The following is a 16,878-nucleotide window of genomic DNA, read 5'->3' on the forward strand; positions in this document are numbered from 1 at the left end:
CTTGGTCATATTTTGATATGCTAGGGTTGGACCAAAAATTGGTGCTACATCACTTGCCATTATTACCAAGAATCAAGTCATACAAACAAAAACTTAGAAAGATGCATCCACATATTGTCTTGTTGATAAAGGTAGAACTACAAAAACTACTAGATGTGGGCTTCATAAGGCCCATTGACTATGCAGAGTGGATATCCAACTTAGTACCAGTAACTAAACTTGTCGAGGGCATAAGAATCTACACGGATTTCATAGATCTGAATAAGGCTTGTCCTAAGGATGATTTCTCATTGCCCAATATAGATATGATCGTTGACTTAACTGTTGGGAATGAAATGCTCTCACTTATGGATGGTTTCTCAAGATATAACCAAATCAAGATTGCATCAGAGGACCAACACAAGATGGTATTCACTTGTCCATGGGGAACATATTGCTAGAACATCATGCCTTTTGGTCTTAAGAATGCTGGAGCAACATATCAAAGAGCCATGATGACATTATTTGATCACATGATACATAACATCATGGAGGATTATGTTGATGACCTACTAACTCAATCAAAAATAAGAGAAGGTCACTTGGAAGTCCTTACTAAGATATCTGATCAATTAGAACAATATAATGTTAGATTAAACCCAAAGAAGTGTGTGTTCAGTGTCACAGTCAACAAACTTCTAGGTTTTATTGTTTTTAATAGAGGAATAGAGGTAGATCCAGCAAAGGTCAAAGCAATCCTTGATATGCAGCCACCATCAACAGTCAAGCAGTTGAGGGGATTACAAGGAAGATTGCAGTCCATAAGAAGGTTCATAGCACAATTAGCAAATAAATGTCACCCATTTCAACACTTACTCAAGAAAGGATTTACCTTTGAATGGACATATTAGTGCCAAGAAGTGTTCCAGGCTTTAAAGGATTATCTCTTGACTACTCCAGTGTTAGTTCTACCTATTCCAGGCAAGTCTTTATTATTGTATATATCAGCAATAAACTCATCTTTGGGAGCCCTTTTGGGGTAGCATGATGACCAAGGAAAGGAAAGAGCAGTCTACTATATCAGTAGAACACTTATTGGGTATGAGATTAATTACACTCCAGTGGAACGAGCTTGTCTAGCAATGATCTTCGCATCCCAAAAACTTAGACACTATATGTTGAGTCATAAAGTTCAACTCATTGCACACTTTGATCCCCTTAAGTATCTTTTAATCAGAGCAGCATTAACTGGAAGATTGGCCAAATGGGTCATGAATTTAAGTGAGTTTGACATAGAATATGTGGGCAGAAAAATAATAAAAGGGTAGATTATAGAAGATCAATTGGCAGAATCTCCCTTGCAAGACAATCAACCTCTATTAGTATATTTTCAAGATGAATTTGTGTTCACATTGGCAGCATCAACCACTTGGAAATTGTATTTTGATGGTTCTTACACAAACCATGGAGCAGGAGCCATAATTATGTTCATCACCCCTCAAGGTGATTCAATTCCGAAGTCATTCAGAATCAAATTTCTATGTACAAACAATATATCTGAATACGAGGCTCTCATCATAGGACTTCACACTACTATACAGTGGAGGATAACAGAGCTATAGGTTTATGGTGATTCCCAACTAATTGTCAACCAAGTCAATGACGACTATAACACAAAAGATGATAAATGGATGCCTTATAAGCAGATGGTTGAAGATCTCGAGAAAAACTTCAACAACACCACTTTTGAAAAGATTCCAAGAATGCAGAACAAGGCAGCCCATACCATAGCTACAATGGGGTCTCTTCTAGACATGCCTAACAACGAAACTCAGTTCGAATTCTTAGTAGAACAATTGATGGTACCAACACATGAGATTTTGTCATCAAAATATGTGTGTGTAATTGTGGGTCTTGAATCCCCATGGTATAATGAGATGTACACATACTTACATGATCAGTATATGTCTCCTGACTTGTCAAGAAATCAAAAGAAAATTCTCATTCTTCAAGCAACCATACATGCTATTATTGTTGACACATTGTATAGAAAGATCCTTGATGGAACACTTCTTCTATATCTTAATTTTGAAGAAGCACAACTTTCCTTAAAAGAGGTAATGATGGAATTTGAGGTGCACACTCAAGTGGTCCTGCACTAGAAAAGAAGCTACTGAGAACTGGATATTATTGGCCCACTATGGAAAAGGATGCCTACAAATATGTACAGAAATGTAGACAATGTCAAGTACACAGGGACCTGATTCATGCCCCTTCGCAATATCTCCAACCTATCACATCACCATGGTCATTCTCACAACGGGGCCTAGATCTTGTTGGTAAAGTTTATCCTACTTCTTCCAATGGACACAAATTCTTCTTAACAACTACCAAAAATTTCATCAAGTGGGTCGAGGCAATCCCTCTAACATACACCACTAGTAAACAGATAGCTAAATTCATGCTTAACTACATCATCTATCGGTACGAGGTGCCAATGTGTATAGTGACCGACAATGAACGTCCATTTAAGGGTTGATTCATAATAGTGGTTCCCACTTTTACCCATGAAAGAAAATCGCGGGTGTGGGAATAACAATTTTAGGGTGGTTTGTACGAACTAGTAGCGTTCGCTCGAACTACCTAGCAAATGAACCCCATTTTCGGGTGGGATTTGAATGAACTCAAACCCAAAATTGGGTTTGTTCGAACTCAATAAAATATTATATTTTAAGGGGTTCGCTCGAACACACCCCTTCGAGCGAACCCTTATTTAAATATTTTTTTTACGGTTTTGCAATTGTTTGTACCTTCCATGTTCATATGAACATGGGTTTGAACAAATTGTGGGTAGTTCGTTCAAACTCCCTTCACTCAAAGGGGTGTTCATTCGAACCCCCTTTCTAGGCATCTCGCCCCCAATCTTTTCATAATTGTAAGAAATTCTAGCCTTGAAACCTCTAGTTCAAGGCTCAAATGAAAGAATCTTGACAACCCAAAAATATAGGATGGTAGTACTTGAAGAAATCTTTCCAACAACTATAATTTTATTGCATTGTGAGTTTATTAAGATATTGTTTTTAAAATTTTACGAAATATTGTTTTTTCAGCGAACATGAACTTCTCTGTTCAACACATTGATAAAAATAGTAAACTAATTCAAAAAAATTATGAAAAATATCTATGCCCTAGGTATTGATGTCTTTTTTCTAACAAAAAAATTGAATTTCGATATATAGAACAAGTTATGTGTTCAAACGTACACCTATGTCTAAGTTATAATTAGTAAGACTTCAAAACTTAATAAAATGAAAATTATTTAACATATCGCTATCAAACCAACTCCATGCCCTGGATATTGATGTTACAAACCAAAATTTGAAATAATTGAGTTTTTATCATTTATAGAAAAAAAAAAATGCGTTTCGAGAGGCACGTCACTCTTAAAAAATGTTGTTTGCTGTAAAAAACTACTTTTCAAGGGAGATGGAAAAATAAAAACAATTTTCTTCAAAAATAATTGAATTTTTTTTTTTTAGAATTTGCAAACAAGATGTTACAAATAATGAATTTGCATCATCTTCAAATTCTTAATGGTTTAAAAGTTATAGGTGTCGGAAAGTGAAGATTATTTAAAAAATGTTCATCTCAGTGTCAAAGCTGGCAAAAAAGTGGGAACCATTATTGGGAGTTCACCTTTAAGAATCAAGAAATGTGAGAACCATGTGACCATTTCCAGATACAACACATATTTGCAACTCCATACTATCCACAAAGTAATGGACAAGCAGAGGAACTAACAAAAGAATATTGAAGATCCTAAAGAAAGTTGTAACTAAAACAGGATGGGACTAGCATCTCCAGTTAAATCTTTCTCTTTGGGATTACAGAACAGGTGTGCACATAGCTACAGGAGTGACACCTTATTCATTGGTCTATGGTTTAAAAGAAATTCTTCCCATTGAAATAGAACTACCTTCTTTAAGAGTTTCCATGAAACACATTATATCAGAGGAAGACTATTGAGTTGCAAGGTCGCAAGAGCTTGAAATGCCTGATGACAAGCGATAGAGTGCATTAAATAACTTACAAGGCCATCAAAACAAACTAAGAAAGAGCTAAAATAAAAGAGTAAGGCCAAGAAATTTTGAAGTGGGAGATCTAGTCCTCAAGGAGAATCAAAGGAACCTAGCAGAACGTGAAAAGCCAGGAAAGTTTGAACCTAACTAGCTAGGTCCTTTTATTATAACAAGGGTCATTGGAAATGGAGCATATAATTTGGCTACCATGGAGGGAGATCCACTCTCTAGCCCTATTAACAACATGCACCTTAAATGATAGTACATCAAAAAGTTGGGATAGTTTAGGTTTTACTTTCCACATTTGCATATTCATTTTCTTAACAAAATCACATCGCATGTCATTTCTTTTTCAAAAGCATTGCATTCAAAACTCTCATGGTATATAGTTGCATCAATAAAGAAAGGATATTTTCTTAGTTAGTCACTTGTTTTCACTCGACAGGAGCAACGTTCATCTTATTTCCTAGGTACTCGTGCATGAAGTTTTTGTAAGTCTAAAGTCATTCATCTTCAATGTCACCTTGTGATTAAGTTTTATCTATGGTTGGGTAGTAGTTTTACTATTGACTCTTGTTACCCAAAGTCTATCAATTGTTATATCATATACACTAATCATTTCTCTAAGTCATTGTAGATACCTAGTTGATCCTATGGCTAGTGAAAAATCAAAAATTCTACTTCAGCGATGTTGTAATTGTCACACCCATGTAGATTTCATTACTTACAATCCAACGCAAAAGAATAAAAAAGAAAAAGAGTTATGTCTACTTACATATCAAAATATCAAGGCAAAAGAGCAGAGATATATAATTGAAATATCATGCAATAAAAGCTTGGCTATGGGAACATGTGGGTAACTCCATCAGGGCTATGGATGCATACTGACAATGGAGAAATATTCGAGAGATTACAGTTGTAGTTGTTGGCATTGTGTTGTTATTGATGTCAACCGGGATAGAAGGACAATCGGTATGCGAGTATTGTTGACATGCAGTCATTGGTGTCAACTTGTGTTGCAGGTCACCGGTAAAGAAGAGAATGTCATTAAGAGGAATGACCATTGGAGTCACCGGTACACAAGTTAGTGTTTGACTTGTGTGAATGAAATGGACAGGTTACCGGTACTGTCTATCACTGGTAAGGAAAGGATGTCAACTGGTAAGAGTTGTGTTGACAGTAAGTAGTTGCCAACTGGCAAGCTTATGACCTGTGTACAAGCAGGATGAGCGAGTTGCTTGAGTTGTTGTTTGTGATGAAGAGGCGGAATGTTACCTAAATCACATCAACACAGGAGGAGAAGGATGTACAGGTCACTGGTATGCTGTGTGGATGAAAAATAGAAGGACTCCTACCAGATAAAGATGCAATCACCATGTGAAGAGATTACTAACAATGAATGTGCCCACATTGGATCGCATGTGCCTGTTTAAAGATATGTTGCAAAAATAGGGAAGCCACATGAGTGCATTACAGGATGCAGATGACAAGGATTCACAACCATCGATAAGTGGAGCTTATCTCCTAATTATGCATAGTGTGCATCATAGCTCTGTAAGATAAGGAAGAAGAGGCAAAGGCGGGTGTTTGATGGCTCATACTGGATCTACCGGTGAATCAAAGGAATGCCTCAAGTGCATGAAATCAAGGGTATCCACTGGACCAACATAGAAGGCATATTGAGTTGTCGGGATAGATGAAGAGTGATGGGTTTGTCACTTTGACAAACCGATTGAGATATGGTATGGGCTGATGAAGAAGAAAGCAAGGTTGAGCAGCTACAGGCAGAGGACAATGGCCGGATTGAAGATGGATTTAGTTGAAGGTTGATGACATGATGTCATCAAGAATGTTTCCTGGTATGTATGTCCACCAGTAATATGGACAAAGTGCAGATGTAGAAGACTTTCTTCTGGTGAAGATGTGCATAAGGAAGGTTAGCAAGAGTGCTGACCAGTTGAGTGTTCCACTGGAAGAGAAGCAGAGTGCAAGGTTGAAAGATGACCGGTTAAGGGTTTAACTGACAGGGATAGTAACCCGATAGATGAACCCGGTATTGGAGTTGGTCGGTGATCCAATAGATACCGACATAGATGATCAAGCAAAGGTGGATATCGACACAATTACAACATGGAGATGAAGTGGCATGCATGCACAGGTTGGTGTGTTGATTCGGTGAAGTGTCAGGCGACAAGGAAGCTGGTGACAGGTCAAAATTTATGTTGACTACGAGATTCACGGGTTGCACATCTAAGGTTTTTGGCTCGAGGTAAATGAACAATAGAGATCTAGCACAGACTATTTTAGTAGATCGAGGAAGGTGAAGGAAACCGCAAAACCAATCTTGGTGATCGACAAAGAAATCTGCTGATAGGTTTAAAGCAGATTGCTAAAAATAGAAGGCATGATCAGGAAGGCACAACAATGGCAGGATTGATTGATGAGTTACAGTTCATCAATACAGGCGATTAGATCGAATGAGATCTAATTGGATTTGGTTTGTCTCAAGGTTGATGAGAAAACCCTAACTGCCTGAAATGTGAATTTCCTTTTGGTGAGAAAACCAGGTTATAAATATGCAAGCCAAAATCATTGAAGGGTGTCAATGGATGAGAGAGTGTTGTTGCATGTGAGAAGAAATCAGTCAAGTGCTCATCAAGAAGAAGTAGAAGAGACTAAGGGTGAGGAAGAATAGGGTTGAAGTGTTCAACTGGCATTAGTGAAGCAACCGGTAGTCAGCCATTAAGTCTAACAGACGAGAGAACTGGTAGAGGTAAAACCGGTTGAGAAGAAGTGCAAAAGACTGCAGAGAAGGCAGGCATAGAACCGAAAGAAGATAGTACCAGTGAAGAGCATCAAAGTAGTAGAGAGAAGAGAGAACTGGTAAAGTGAAGAACCGACAGAGAAGGAGAAGAGGCTAAACCAGAAAGAGTGCTTGATAGAGAGTAAGGTTGCAGCAGTGAGAGGGTGAGCAGAGGACTGACATTGAACTGGATAGAAGATCCAGTAGAGATATTCGTAGAAGTGTTACAAAATTCATTTGTAACAAGAAGATAACTTTGGTATAAAAACATGTTTTTGTAATCACTGAGTTGGAGCTCTGTGCAGGGGTTGTAGCTCCTTGGGTTGGTGCCCTAAATCAGGGTTGTAGCTCCTTGGGTTGGTGCCCTAAATCAAGGGTTGGTGCTCCTTGGGTTGGTGCCCTAAATCAGGGGTTGGTGCTCCTTGGGTTGGTGCCCTAAATATTGTAATCAGAGATTTACTATGAGGCTCGATCGAAATAGTAGACTCCAAAAGCATTTCTCACCGAGGTTTTTCCCATCTTGGGTTTTCCTCATATATGTTGGTGTTATGAGATGTCCTCTATTGGCTTGATGATAATTGTAATGTATTCATCACTTGTTTCCATTGATGAAACACTCTCACACACATATATGATTACATTGACTATCGGTGTAACTTCAATTGCTTTACACTACTAACCGGTATGTTTAAGGTCTATCTCTAACTGGTACTTTGTGTCAACTAGTATGTGCCTAAGAGATAACCTATGATTACACTAAGTCAGCATCAAAATGAAGATAAAGTTGAAGGTGAAGATCAAGTGGAAGATTCCAGGACAACGATTCACTAGTTTTATTCCAACCGGTATTGACTACTCTAACCGGTATCTGATTTTGTGGTGTGTTACTAGCACCGTTTGTTTGGCGGTCTTTTTTGTGATGAGTTATGTTTAAATGTCTAGATACACTACACCTAGGAAATTGTGTTCTTATGGCTGACATAAGGTCTGAATGTCTATTTAAAGACATCTTAGTGAAGCATTTTATAAGAGATGAAAAAGAGAGAACGTATATAGAAGAGGTGATCTATGCGAATACTTTTGCTAAAGAGCGATAAGTGTTTAGATGGAGAGCAGTGTTGAATGTACTTAGAATGATCTGATCAAGCAAGTTTTGTGCTACTCAGAATAGATCAAATCTTTCTTGTTGTTTACTAATCATTACAACAAAATAAAATCTCCTAACCGGGTAAGCTCTAACAAGCTTCATTGTACAAATCCTCTAACAAGGTGATCCATTAGTTTGGATTCTAAAATCCTCCAGCAAGGTTACTCTTAACAGGGTATAAGCTTCTAATCAAGCTTGGGATCTCTAACAAGATTCGCTCCTAGCAGAGCTCTTTGTAAGACCTTAACTGAATAGTTTTCTATTACTACGGATAGTTAACTTGTGAGTTCCATCTCACCGTGGTTTTTACCTATTTGGGTTTTCCACGTATAAACACTTGTGTTATGGTGGGTGTTCTACTTTATGAGGATGTTGTTATTTCATTTTGGATAGCATGTATTTTGTTCAAATTCTTAGTTAAGTTCATCTACCGGTTAGTGTTTAGAGTTGTGTATGTTTTGGTGTCAGTGATTCACCCCCCCCCCCTCCTCGTGCTTTTCAAGACCATCAATTGGTATTAGAGCCTAACTTCTTTGAAGCCTAACCACTTGGAAACAAATCTTGAAACTACCATGGGGGATAGAAGCTACTTCAAGATGGTTAGAGAGCTAGATGCTAGCAGAAACGAGATTGAATCCCTTAGGGGAAAACTAAAAGTTTCTCAAACCAAAAGGAGAGAGTTATCTAAAAAACTATTAGAAATATCTTATAACAGTTCTTTAGATGAAGTAAATATTGATGCTTTAGCAGAAGAAGTTGAAAAGTTGCTGGGTGAGAAACTAAATCTAAGAAGAGAGCTAGAAGGTCTCACTATCTGCATGAGTCAGGAACTGGAAGCTAGAAGAGTTGTTGAAGATCTTATCAAGGTAAGAGATCAGGAGATCATAAAGATCAAATGGGAAAAAGATACTATACATGAGGACTTGATTTTTGAAACAGAAGAAAAGGAAAACCTAAAGCTAGATCTTGAGTTGGCATCGTCTCTGCAAGAGAACCTGTCTAATCATAATGAAGATCTTGTCAAAAAACTTACTGAAGCCAATGAGAAATTGGAGAAATTCGTCAAAAGTTCTACCATGCTGGAAGAACAAATTCAATCACAGAGCATGAAGGGTGATATCTCTGGACTTGGTTTTTATACAACTAAAAAAGGTGAATCCTCTGGTACAAAGAGAAACAATCCAAAGAACAAAACAGCTTCTAAAGTCAATAAGACTACCGGTAAGAAGGCTTTTAAACCTGTCTGCTTTGTTTTCCATAAGCCTGGTCATACTGCAAATGTTTGTAGGAACAAACCTAACAGAAATGCAAGTTACAATAGTAATGCTAGGTATGTGTCTAGAAAGTTTGAAGGACATTGCTACACATGTGGAATGTATGGGCATAAACATATTGAGTGTAGATATGGATCAAACAATCCTATACCACACATGCTTCCTAGACCATATGGTGACCGGATAAGGAATTTTGATAATCGGGTAAACAGGAACTAGCAAAGATCCTATGGCAGCCGGTTTAGTCCATTTGAAATGGAAAAGGTAACAAATATCATGTGTACCTTGTGTAATAACTTTGGTCATGTGGCTATGAACTATAGAAAAAGAATAGGAAGAGGAAATGCAGGACCCTGGAGATCATCTGGTATGGTCTATTATCACTGCAACAAACCAGGGCACCTGGCAAAGTTTTGCAGAACAAGAAACAACAAACCGGTCAACTCTTTCAAGGACCAAAAAGGCAAGCAGAAAATTGATGTTGAGAAAACAAGAGAAGATATGAATCGGACTTGGAAGAAGAAAAGTGAAGAATTTCTTGTAGAGGAAATCATTCCTTCACCTAGCGAAGACAATCCAACACCGATGACTTAAGCCTATCTAACACAGCTAAGGGGAGTGTAACAGTAAAACATTTCTGGACCCCTTTTATAAAATGAGCGGGAAAGAATTTTTGAATTTTGAATTTTGGTGACTTTTTGTTGACGTGTTATTAACCGGTACTTCACTTAAGCGATGAAATTAGGGTTTGTAACCTAAAAGTGTGAGCATTTATTACGGTTGGTAAAAAGGATAAAAACAAGTTTTACCTTATCATTTTTACCCTAACTCTTTTGAAAAAGGAAAATTGAAGCGATTGCAGAGCAGAGCAAGATTGTCTTGGTGCAAATTGGCAAATTGCTTGGTGATTAGAGAAATCAAGTTGAATTGGAAGCTACAAAGAAGTGAACGGGTGTGCATTTGAACAGTTCAACTGGGAAACGGAGCGACGTACAAGATACTAGGTATTTCTTTGTATGCCACTTTGAAACTTGTTTATCTAGAATGGCATCTACTTCTAAGTTTGTAGAGAGGTTGATGGTCACTGCTGAGCCTGAGGAAGCTCTAAAGGCATATGAAATTATGTCTTATAATGCATTGTCGCAAGTCCCGAGTGGTGTCGTGGTCAAAGGTGATTTGTCCAGCTATATAGATTGCAAAATTGAAGATTTGGGAACTCTTCACATTTATACTCAGCTGAAATCACTCTGTAATAAGGATGGAAAGATTGAAACCAAATATGCTAAGATTTTTGAAAAAGGGTTTCATAATGCCACCTACTTTCTTGAATATTTTGAGGATGAACACATAAGAAAAAATCTTGAGTCGAGTCCACAAAGACAATATGTATCTAGAGAGGACTCACACAATAACCAAGGAGGCTATTAGGGTTGTAATGGGTTATTGCTCAATTGGTGAAGTTCCTATGTTGAGGAGAATTTCAAAAGATATTGTCTTCAAGTTAACCAGTTCTACATCTGATAGGCGTGATTTTTCTGTCAACAATATTAGAGACCCTGTTGTGAAACTTGCAGCAATGGTACTCCAGTAGACTTAACTATGTACCATCTGTAGCAATTCATACAACACATAGAATGATATTTGATAATGCAGACTATGATATTTGTGAAGCTATCAAAGTCCAGTTATTTCAAAATTTGAAATCCATTAAGAAGGAAAATTCTCATAAGTTCAAATATGGTCAGTTGTTAGCTGGGTTATTTTTCTACTTTCAGAACTTTCTACTAGGTATAGGTGACATTGAATGGTCCAAAGAACAACCGGTCAATGCACAGATCAAGATTAACATTAAGGCTGTGAAGAATACTTTTTCAGCTGTCGCGAACAAGTACTTTAATGAATTCTAGAAGAAGATGAGCTTGAGAATGAGGTTACCTAAAGATGTGGTAAAACACTTTGAAAAAGACATAGTCTTCACGGTTACCACTGACTTTTGCTTGATGCAAGCAATTGAACCTAGGGAGGAAGAGATGGAAGATATGAGCTACGAGGTCAATCATGACTTACTGGTTGGCTATGCTAATACTCTGTTAGCATCTCCCAAAGACAAAAAGAAGGCAAAATTGAACACCTTGGCAGTCCAAGATGCACCAGCTGAAACTGGTACTGCACCTGTAGAAAAAGTGAAAGGAAAGCAAAAGAAATGTGATGAAAAATCTCCTATGAAGAAGACTACAAGGGTGACTCAGAGTGTCCTAACCAAGAAGGAACCAACACCTAAAATATCTGAGAAGAAGGAGAGTGCACCAAAGAAGAGGAATAGGAAACTAATTTTGCAACCAGAGTCTGAAGGTATAGATTCTGAAGAAAAACCTAAGAAGGAAAAAGCAACCGACAAAACACCTAAGAAGGTAAAGGTAGTGCCAAAGGCAACTACACCTATAATCATTGTCACCTACAAACCTGACACAACATTTGAGAGAACAATGAAATCATTGGGAAGAAACAGGTTTGACAATGTCAAAGAACATTATGATTCTTTTACTAAAGGAGAGCAGAAGCAAATACTCCAACTGGAAATGACCTATTTGGGTAATTACAGTAGATTTCCGCACGATTTGAAGAAAGATATTTAAGTTTCTTTGTATAATATTTTGTTAGATAAATGGGAAGAATCCATTCAATTAGAAAAGAAGATTATTGATGAAGTATTTGTATAGTATTTTACTAATCTATCATCAAAAGGAATTAGTGCTCTAACTGAGGAATACAAAGCATATTTTGATTTTAAATTAAGAAGACAGAAGCTTCTTAATGCAAAAAGGTTAGTTGTTGAGTCTGAGACACATCAACTAGCTTGTATAATCAAAAATAGGGAAGATTTCATCCACTCAAGAAGCAAGGATGATACTACAGAAGATGTTCCTCGACCAGAAATGGATGAAGAGGAAATTGTCCAAGCTAACGTAGTCTATCCAACCAAGAAGAAGGATGATTCCATTATTCTTGTTGATGAAGATATTCAGGACATAGTAGACCTATCTGGAGACATTATTGCACCAGATATGAATCCTCCTACAATCACGGAAGTACAGGTTACATCAGGTGATCAACCGGGTAATCAACTAAAAGAGGTCAGTGAACCAGCAACTCAACAACTAGAGAAACCCCAATCTCCACCGGTCATTGAGATTACTCAGAAGGAGTCTACTGAGGAAGCTATTACTTAGCAAACAAAATATAGAACAGAGAAAAACACAGAAAGATCCATCATTAAGAGTATACCCCATGAACCGGCTAAGCAAGAACTACTTGATGATGATGATGATGATGATGACTCTTTAAGTATTTCAGGACCTATTGACATGAATACCTTGAGTGCATCAGGAATGATGAAGATTGCTAATGTTATGCAATCTTGTGCACACAAGAAGAGATTGAAAGAGCAAAGAATTGAGGCAGAGACAATCCAGAATGCAGTATAAATTTGTCTAGATTACTACCAGAAACCTCTGTCGCACATCTTCCTACTCCTATCAGCAAACTTGGTCAATTAGTTGCAGATGCATCTGATCAAATCAAATCGCTTGAAGATGCTGCTCAAATATCTGCTGAGAAGAACCATAAGAAGGCATATGGAGATAAACTAGCTAAGCACATTGAAAATAGAAAAATGGCTTTATCTCATAATGGCAGTCTGTTAAAGAAAGCTATTGAATATGGAGGAAACTATCTTTCCTCTACCTCCAATATTACTTTCTTTTATTCTGATATTTCTAAGAATCAAGTTGAAACTGAGCAGGAAATAGAAAGGTTATGCAAGGCATATGTCCCACTCTAGGACTCCATTCATGCCTTTAACTAGTCTATGGATGAATTGCATGACAGACTGAATAGGAATGATAATGAGAGAGCTAAGAGATTCCAATCTCTAAGAGAGATCAAGAGTCAGCTCACCTCACAGGTTGACATTCTTTAGAGAGCCTACTCCAATGCAAAAGCTATTCTTGCTACTCCTGAAACCTGCACGCTAGACTCAATGGAAGAATTATATTCCCAGCTAGTGTTCCCAGCTAGTGTCTACCTCTGAGTATACGGATCACATACTGGAATCATGGAAGAATGGTCTATCCCAGATGAAGCAGAATTTCAATAATATTTTCATGAGAATAGCCAATGCATGAACTTGTTTAAAATTGTAATGTATGATGAACACTTTGATACAGATTTTCTATATATATGTATATATTTTACTTTATCATTTTGGCATTGTTGTCAAAGGGGGGGTAATAATATGTATGTGTGTTTTTGAAAATTTTGTATTTATGCATGCATTAAGGGGGAGTATTGCATTAAAAGGGGAATATGAGTAAATATGTAAATATATTGTGTATGCACTCTTAGCGGTATTGTATTGCTCTAAAAATTCTCTAAGTGTTGCCATCAATGCCAAAGGGGGAGATTGTTGGCTTGATGATAATTTTAATGTATTCATCACTTGTTGTCATTGATGAAACACTCTCACACACATATATGATTACATTGACTACTGGTGTAATTTCAATTGGTTTACACTACTAACAGGTATGTTTAAGGTCTATCTCTAACCGGTACTTTGTGTCAACCGGTATGTGCCTAAGAGATAACATGTGATTACACTAAGTCGGCATCAAAATGAAGATAAAGTTGAAGGTGAAGATCAAGTGGAAGATTCCAGGACAACGATTCACTAGTTTTATTCCAACCGGTATTGACTGCTCTAACCGGTATCTGATTTTGTGATGTGTTACCAGCACCGTTTGTTTGGCAGTCATTTTTGTGATGAGTTATGTTTAAATGTCTAGATACACTGCACCTAGGAAATTGTGTTCCTATGACCGACATAAGGTCTGAATGTCTATTTAAAGACATCTTAGTGAAGCATTTTATAAGAGATGAAAAAGAGAGAACAGATATAGAAGAGGTTATCTATGCGAATACTTTTGTTGAAGAGGGATAAGTGTTTAGATGGAGAGCAGTGTTGAATGTACTTAGAATGATCTGATCAAGCAAGTTTTGTGCTACTCAAAATAGATCAAATCTTTCTTGTTGTTTTCTAATCATTACAACAGAATAAAATCCCCTAACCGGGTAAGCTCTAACAAGCTTCATTGTACAAATCCTCTAACAAGGTGATCCATTAGTTTGGATTCTAAAATCCTCCAGCAAGGTTACTCTTAACAGGGTAGTACTCTTAACAGGGTATAAGCTTCTAATCAAGCTTGGGATCTCTAACAAGATTTGCTCCTAGCAGAGCTCTTTGTAAGACCTTAACTGATCAGTTTTCTATTACTACGGATAGTTAACTTGTGAGTTCCATCTCACTGTGGTTTTTACCTATTTGGGTTTTCCACGTATAAACACGTGTTATGGTGGATGTTCTACTTTATGTGGATGTTGTTATTTCATTTTGGATAGCATGTATTTTGTTCAAATTCTTAGTTAAGTTCATCTACCGGTTAATGTTTAGAGTTGTGCATGTTTTGGTGTCACTGAATCAGAAGAATAATTAAATACTTTTCTTTAAATTATTTAATTAACTAATTTATTCTTCTGATTCAAATTCAAAATCTAATTTCCTCAAATTCTAATTCCAGTTAATTTCAATTACATGTGCATTTCAATTTCATGATTTCGAAAAGATAAATTCAATATCATGCAAAATCAATTTGAAAATCTAAGTCAAGTTTGCATGAATTCAAAAGATCAAATTGAATTTAAAATAAATTCAATAATTTAATTCAATAACATGCAAAGATTAAATTGAATTTCTAAATCAAGTTCAAAAGCATGCAAATCAATAAATTGAATTTCAAATATAATATCCTATAGCACATGTTAAATTAATCAATTCAATTAATTGATTAACTAATTCCTATTTCTATCTTTCAATTTGTTTTTTTCCAAAAAAGATTTCAATCAGTCATCTCTAGTTAACAATTCAATCTATTTAATTGATCAATTCAATTAATTGATTAATTAAATCATTTTCTCAATTATCCTCCAACCATTATTTTTCATCTTTCAATCATTTTTTTACTCAATCAGTTAACTCATTTATCTATTCAATCAATTGAGTTCCACCTCCCAATCAGTTGTTCAACTATCAATCAACATGTGAGCTCACTTGAGTTCCACCTCTCATTCAATCTCCTCCAAAAATCTATAAATTCAGCATCAATTCTCTATTTTCAAGAATCACGAACTTTGAATCTTTGTGCCATTTGCAGGTTAGCAACACAATATCTGAGAGCCAGCATTCATCAAGGAAGACAAAGACAATGGAAGCTATATGTGATCTTGGAATAGGGAGTTTTGATTGAATATTATACATCCTTATTGTCTTGTTTGCATTATTCTATTGATATTTGTTCGAATTCATAGCTAAAATAGGGATTTGTGATTTCCTTTTTATTTCTAGTTATACAATGATGAATTTTATTGAGTTACAAATTTGTATATAAAAATCTAGGTTGTCTACCACAATATGTTTATATAACTGCATTTCAGTATAGAAATTCATGAATGCCAAGGCCTAATGTGAAATAAAATGTCCCCATCAAGACCTAGTTGCAACTATAACACGATAATAAAAATGACCAAATCAAAATAATAATTTTTAAAGATAAATTATCTAGAAGTGTATGCCAAATTATTGTTCAAGGTTTAGAACTCAATTGGCGAGGATGATTGTGTTTCATACTATTTCTTAAGGTATAAATTATTTCCATTAGATATAATTAAGGTCAAAATGCTTAACATATCATTTTACCATGCTACACATGTCTTATTGGCTTAAAGTTTCATAGAATTGTATATAAAAATCTAGGTTGCCTACCATATTGTGTTTATACAACTGCATTTTTGTGTATAAATTTGTGAACCCCAATGCGTAATGTGAAATAAAATGTCTCCATCAAGACATGGTTGCAACTATAACATGATAATCAAAATAATAATTTTTAAATTTAAATTATCTAGAGGTGTAAGCCAGATTATTGTTCAAGGTTTTTAGTTCAATTAACGAGGATGATTGTGTGTCATACTATTTCTTAAGGTATCAATTATTTTGGACATATACTAATAAGGTCGACATGTTAAAGATATCATTTACTCTGTTATGCATGCATATACTTGACATAAAGTTTCACATATATGTATACAAAAATCTTGGTTGCAAAACACATTGTGTTTATACAATAGCATTTATGTATACAAATTTATGAACTGTAAGAGCATATTTAGCTATTAGTTGCTTGTTTATAACTAGTTATGCTTTTTTGTTTAAGTTAACTTAGGAGCACTTATTTTAGTTGTGCACCTAATTTATCTTGTATGCATCTAGTTTGGCTAGAGTTGAGCTTTGTTTAGCTCCTCATGCTTGTACTTTAGTTCTCCTAAATTTAGCTATGTGATTTCTTTATAATCACCTCATTGTACAATTGTAACTCATCATGTAATTTGGTATTCTTTGTTTGTGAGTAATATAACATTCATTTGTGCAGCTCTTGGTTTTTGGAAAATGTTCTTGTTTGTCGTTTGATCTTGCAGGCTTGT

Source organism: Cryptomeria japonica, chromosome 7 (assembly GCF_030272615.1).
Source record: "Cryptomeria japonica chromosome 7, Sugi_1.0, whole genome shotgun sequence".
Lineage (NCBI taxonomy): Eukaryota > Viridiplantae > Streptophyta > Pinopsida > Cupressales > Cupressaceae > Cryptomeria > Cryptomeria japonica.